The sequence below is a fragment of the Otolemur garnettii genome, unplaced genomic scaffold, assembly GCF_000181295.1.
Source record: "Otolemur garnettii isolate 467f Iridium unplaced genomic scaffold, OtoGar3 scaffold00164, whole genome shotgun sequence".
NCBI lineage: Eukaryota > Metazoa > Chordata > Mammalia > Primates > Galagidae > Otolemur > Otolemur garnettii.
In genome coordinates this window covers 3,397,646-3,404,653 of record NW_003852559.1, presented here as the reverse complement: position 1 = coordinate 3,404,653, position 7,008 = coordinate 3,397,646, and the positions used below count along the sequence as shown (strand labels likewise).

General features: G+C 33.9%; 1 pseudogene; it reads left to right on the top strand.

The window, feature by feature from the left end:
* Window positions 1–227: 227 nt before the first annotated feature.
* Window positions 228–325, top strand: LOC111728511 (annotated as a pseudogene).
* The last annotated feature ends 6,683 nt before the right edge of the window (window positions 326–7,008 follow it).

The following is a 7,008-nucleotide window of genomic DNA, read 5'->3' as shown; positions in this document are numbered from 1 at the left end:
ATTCAAGGCAAAGACAACACTGATGAAAACATTGATATAGTAACCCATTTTCAGTTAATGAATATAAAATATATTTTATTTTGCTCATGACTTTCTTAGTAACATTTTCTTATCTCTAGCTTACTTTATTATAAGACTACAGTATATAATACATATAACATACAAAATATGTGTTAATAGTTTATTTTATCATGAAGACTTCCAATCAAAAGTAGACTATTAATACCTGGCTTTAGCAGCACATGTACTAAAATTGTAATGATACAGAGATTACATGACCCCTGTGCAAGGAGGACATGCAATTTTTGAAGGGTTCCATTATTATATATATATATATAGTAGGCTACTTTTTGGGGAGAGTCAAAAGTAATACATAGATTTTTCCACTGTGCAAGGTTTGGAACCCCAAACCCTGTGTTGTTTAAAGATCAATTGTACAAGGAATTTAAAATGATGAAAAAAGAAGAAACCCAAGATAACCCACTTAAAAAGTGGGCAAAGGACCTGAATGGACATTTCTGAAAAGAAGACATACAAATAGTCAAAAGAGATATGAGAAACATTCAACATCACTGACCCTAAAGGAAATGCAAGTCCAAAACTATAATATTTTATCACCACTCTCCAGTTAAGTGTTGGTGAAAAAAAGAAATCAAATAGCAAGTGTTGGCAAGCCTGTGGAGAAAGGGCAGCCCTTACACAATGCTGGCAGAAAGGCAAATCAGTACAGCCATTATCAAAACCAGTATGAAGGTCCCTCAAAAATTAAAAAATAAAATTATATATGCTCCAACATGTCCACTACTGGGTATAGATATCCTGTTGACAGGATATCCATGCTTTTAGGTGCATTGCATTTCTGTGCACAATAACCTTAACATGTGATCAAACTGAATGTCCATCACTGGATGAATGAATGAATAAATAAAATGTGGTATATATACACAATGAAAGATTATTCCACCACAAAAGTAATAAATCCTGCATTTTGCAGCAATATATATGAACCTGGAGGACAGAGTGCTACATGAAATAAGCCAGGCACAGAAAGACAAATACCATATGCTCTCACACGTGTGTGGAATCCAAAATGTTCTCGTCACAGCCATAGAGAGTAGCATAGTAGTTGTCATAGAAAGGGGAAGAGGGAGCTAAAGGGATCGGCAACAAGTACAAAGCTACAGTCAGAAAGAATAAATTCTAGTATTCTGTCTAGAGTTCATTATTGCATGTTTTCATAGAGCTAGGAGAGATTTTGAATGACCTCATGACAAAGAAATGATAAATGTTTAAGGGGATGAATGTGGTAATGATGCTGATTTGATTTCTACATCATGCATACATGTGTCAAAACAACACACTGTACTCCAAAAATATGTGCAATTAGTGTGTGTCAACCAAAATTAGAAGAATATTAAAAAAACTGAAAAAAGAACAGAATGAAGCAAATTGTAGTACACTATTTAAAAAGAAAAAATATAATCAGATTAATGTTGAAGAAAGCTTTGTAAGAAATACAACATTAAAGCAATTAAAAGTCAAAATAAAAATATACCCCTTTCATATCTATGCTTAGAATCCCAGGCATGGAGATGAAAGCACTGGGAAGATATAATAGGTAGACAGATGAGACAAAATATTAGTTGAAAGAACTCAGAAAAAAATTTCAAAATAAAATAAAATCAGTACACAAATGGCAACCCTTCCAGTGATAGTAAATATTCGTATTTATATATATATATATATATATATATATAATTGGTATTTCTAAAAGTATAGAAAAACAGGATCAAAAAACATTAATAGGAAAGAAAAATGGACTCTAAAATAGATTGTGAAAAAATGGACCCTAAAATAACTATAGAGGGCAAAAAAGGAGAATATACATTTATAATTAATCTCAATTAAGAAGAAAATTGAAAAAAAATTTGAAAAACTCAAGTAAACCTGAGCAGTTAATGTATTGCTAGAGTTCATATTGTAATATAACATATTATATAATACCTAAATCTATTAACACTGAGACAAGTCTTAGAAAACTTCCTGGGCTGCAGACTAATAAAAAATGTCTGAATGTACCCAAGCAGAAAGACTAAAGCAGCCGTAACCAGTCCTGACAACCCAGTACTTTAAACTGGGACAATCTCACTGTGGTTGGTCAAACGCCTTTTCCTATTGATGGTGTCTGTGCCATTTCTACTTTTTAGTACTTGTACATAAAGAGGGAAGAACACCGGAGTAAGAATTCTCTATTGCAATGAGAGATGCCTCCAAAGAGGGGAGCTATAGAGTGAAAATTCAAAGGCAGCTTAGAGGAGAAGCCTTCATCAGAGCCATAGACCATTGTACTTTCACTGTCACAGGAAATGACAGACCACCCCTTTTGCCATATTTGATAATTGTAATTATCATTCAGTATTAATATTTGTAAGTAAAATTTGCCATCCTAATTTGGCGAAACAAAAATATGGCCATCCACCACTTTAAGTTGAAATTGCCTTCAATAGAATAGCATCTGTTAAATAATGGATTGGTGTTTAACTCTTATTTTCTCTTTCTACACAAATCCTATCAGCTGTCAATTTTGACATCTATCCAGAGCTAAACATTTCTTATCACATCCACTACTTTCTGATTGGTTCAATCCGTTATCACTTCTTCCCTGGCTATTCCAATTGGCTCCTACTTACAGGTCTCCTCTCTAATCGTGTGCTTCTCCGGTGCAGCGTCAAAGAGCAGCCATTTCAGAATCACATTTTGCTCAAATCTTCCAGTGGTTTTCCATCTAAATCAGCCAATATGCCAAGGTCTTACTCCGACTCAAAATGCCTGAAATGATCTGGATTCTCTCACTCTCAGATCTTACCTCACACTACTTTTCCCCATGCCTGTTGTGTCTCTGCTCTCCTGGTCTTTGGGTTTTAATCTTATGTCATTCCACCAAGGGTATCCCTCCAATATCCACACTTTCACATTTTCAGTTTTTCTTCAAAAATTAGCATTGGGCTGTCTCTATTTCTCTTTCTAAAACCTTACATTGCTTGTGTTTATTTTCCAGTTTATTCCCTGGTTTATCTGTAATACTTGACAAATTGAATAAGAGACATTGATGTTCAATGAGTACTATAGAAGAATAAATGATAAATAAGAAAAGAATGAGGAATATGCTTATGCATTTATTGCTATGAGATGATATACCCTTTTCTCCAGAAAAAAACTTCCAATCTCTTAACAAAATATTTTGTTTGCATTTGTTTGCATGAATTTATTAAAATCACAACTAGAACTAATAAATTATATGTGGCAGAAAACAACGAAGTTTGAAAATGAAAACTTCATCCTGAGATTATATCATTTATGTGTGTCAAATGTATACTCCTATGTATTCTGAATAATAGCTAGATAACGCACCAAATATATACTTAAGTAGTCAGAATGGCATGCTAGTCATAAAAGAATCATCTAAATAAATTACTTTCAGAACTTATTCATTCAATTATTTACTGAACATCACTATCATTATGGGAAGAAACTTCCCATTTTCCAATTCTTCTTTCTGAGAAAAGATAACCTGCAATTTGAATGGAAGGAGCAATGTGCCCAGCTCAAAAATTATTTCCGACTACTCTCCCTGGACGATAATGGTGACTAAGGGACAAAGATGTGACTACTGATACAAGCAGAAACCATTAGATGGTTATTCATTACCAAAAGCTCCATAAAGGCTTGTAGTAGGAAGAGTGGTAGAGTCAGCTGGCAAGTGTTTCTTTTGTTTGTTTGTTTTTATTGTACTTCCCTATTCTTATGATACTGGAGGACAGCAGGCTTTTTAGAGGCATTAGGACAAGAAACAACCCTTTAAAATGATGGTGGAGAAGTGCAGCAGGAATCTGAGCAGTCCTGTGAGCACTCACTCCTGTGAGCACTGTTAAGGAGCTCACTTGAGCAGCCTACTCATGTGATGATCTGGTTTTGTGTTCCTTGGGGAGCTTAAGAATGGGTTCTCTAATGTGTACAATGAAAGCAATCCTCAGCACACATAACTGGTAAAGCATTTGGAACAGTCACTGACCTCTACATTTCTCTTTAAAAATGTTAGAAATGTTAGCTTTTAGTAAGTTTTGAAAATGTCCTACCAAAGAATTTAGAGAGTCTATGAGCTCTCTTTCTATAGTTATCTGGCTGGATATAGTGACAGGGTGATTGGTATGAAACTCTATGTTACTACATTTTCCATTTGGCTAAGAGGATAAAACAATTTAGCAAAGAAATAATGCCAAATAATCTTTATTTGTAGCTTTATATATTTAAATAATGGCAGCACAAGTCACCAAAATAGGATTAATATAGAAAATTATAATAATAATCTACATTTAGATTTTCTTTTGTTGCCCAGATATATTGGTTTCATCTTTTCTTTTTCTCTTCATAATGTCTGGGATATATGATTTTTAATTAACCAAGTCTTACCTTTTTCTTGTCTATTTTGTATGTGCAGGTAGGTGTGGATAATGGGTTAACGTGAAAGTTGCTAACTTGTAGTACATTGGGTGAATACATCGGGTGAATTGCTTGGTACAACTTCCCTGGTGGACCTTCTTTATACTGAGTGCCAGAGGCAAATGGACTCATGCAGTGCAACTGGCATATCTTAGTAACTGATTCCAATACCACAATAAAATAAGTCTGGGTTGCTCTGATTCAGTCATTAAGACAGCAAGACCTTTGTGCCTTGTTCATTTTGTGTTGGTATTTAACACAGTTTCTTTTTTTCCTTTCAAATAAGTTCAGGTTGATTTTCCAATTTCATATAATAAGAGGCTTGCTTTAGGTAGTATGTATTCTAGCATTCTAGCATTTAGAGATTGTTCTCAATATTATTCCATGAAAGTAGACATCAGACAATTCTAGAAAAGTAGAACAAGAAAAAATATTTCCAGATATTAGAATTAAGAGAAGCTCTATTAAACACGACTGGTGTTTTGTTCAATTTTAGAAATGAATTCATCAAGCTGATAGCTAATTATATGTTTTAAAAATGCTGACAATGCTATACCAGGGCTATCCATAATGATTTATTTTGATAATGAGTTTTCTTGTGCTGGTGAGAAAAATCCATAAAGCCATCATACTGTTACTTTACTAATGGTTTGAAAAAAAGAGAACTCTGAATCACTCAATAGTTTCACAAGGCACAGAGCAAAGACAGGGTTATCTTTGCTATTCAGGCATTCGAGAATGCAGAATAATCAAGCAGGTACAGAGGCGCACAGTTCTGCCTAATTTTGCCTCTAATCCTTTCCCAGTAATCTCCTGAATAATTCTCCTCATTTACATTGCTCTAAGTACTCAGAGTCCTAAGGCTTCTCAGCCTGAAAACACATATGCCTGACACTTTAAAGGGAATTAAACCGCAGTTTCCGATTTGCTTTTATGTGCCTGAAACCTCATTTTCCCTAGAATGTGTACAAAAGGCAATATGGGTGATAAAAATGCAAAGGTTTAGATTATATAGTACACGGCCAATTTTTAGGAAATGAAATATTATTTAAAAAGAAAACATAAGCAGTAATACCATGGATTGCTTTGGTTGTCAAAAGTATGACCTTGAATGCCGATGTGTACAAGATAGGCCGAGAGTCTGGACTACAGATAGAAGTTTATGCAAACCATTCTGGTGTAACACAACGTTTATTACAATAAACTAAGTAACACAATTCAAAACCTGCAAAGTCAGTGGCTTTTCCCTTTGCCTAAATATCTAAAATAGCTACCGATAATTTTATTGTAACCAAGCGATTTCAGACATGAAATGAGAAAGCTGAACCAAGCAAGAAAACAGGTGTTAAATTGCTGACTAGTCACATTGAAATGAATATGTCCACTTGCTTTTAAAGTCCTGCAATAAACATGTTTCATTAGAAATTCCATTGCGTATATGGAGTTATTTCATTTATCAAAAAATAACTAATTTTAGATAATGAAAGTGGCATTTCTGAAAGACTTTAATTCTACTGGTCCAATTTGAACATCTTCATTTTGAATAGGTTTTAATCATTCTTATTATCTACTTGTGCCTGCAATTTTATTTTTACCGGGGAAAAATTCAAAATCTCTAGTTATCAGCTCTTTCATTTTCCCTCTTGTCTCCCCTCTCTGCCTCCATTCATCCTTTCTTCCAGGGGTGCTGTTCCCCTCATCCTATATCCTAGCTAGAAGCAGTTTGCCATTAAATATTAAAGGTTCTTATGAATAAACTTGTTCTCATAAAAGCGAAAATTTCATTTTCCTGATATTCTTTCATCCATTTTAAGGGCATGTTGTCCTGAAAAGAACAAAAAGGTAAGCACAATCTCAGCAGAGACAGTTCTTTCTGCAATGTACGATATGATCTCCAAACTGAGAGTGCTGCTACCTGATTATTTTTCCTGAATAATTCTCATTGTATTATAGAGCCCGCTAAGTGAAAGCTTTCATTTTGCGGCCACTATAGTTATGTGACTGAAGGTAATATATGTATATGGACCATAAGGTGCTTCAGAAGAAATTTTTTTCTGTATTTTCAAATGTATTTATTTATTTTAAATTGACAGATAAAATTGTATGAATTTTTCATGTGCCTCAAGATGTTTACACCATGGAATAGTTAAATATAGCTGGTTAAAATATGCATTACCTCACATAGTTATTTTTTGATGAGAACATTCAACATCCACTCACCGTTTTTCAAGAATACAATATGTCCTTATTGACTATAGTCACCATTCTGTACCATGAGAGAAGATCCGTTTCAATACAGTTGGGCATGGCAATGCAGAGAAGTATGATGATTCTCTCTTTGCTTATGAAATCTATAAAGTAAATTAGAATTTAAAATATGCAGAAAATGAAGTTTTAAAATTATAATATAAATGTTTCTACTGTCCATAGCACTCTTCAGCTACTGTTTAGGTGTGATCTACTGGCACGTGTTGAGAATATTTTGTTCAGAATATAAAGGAATATAAT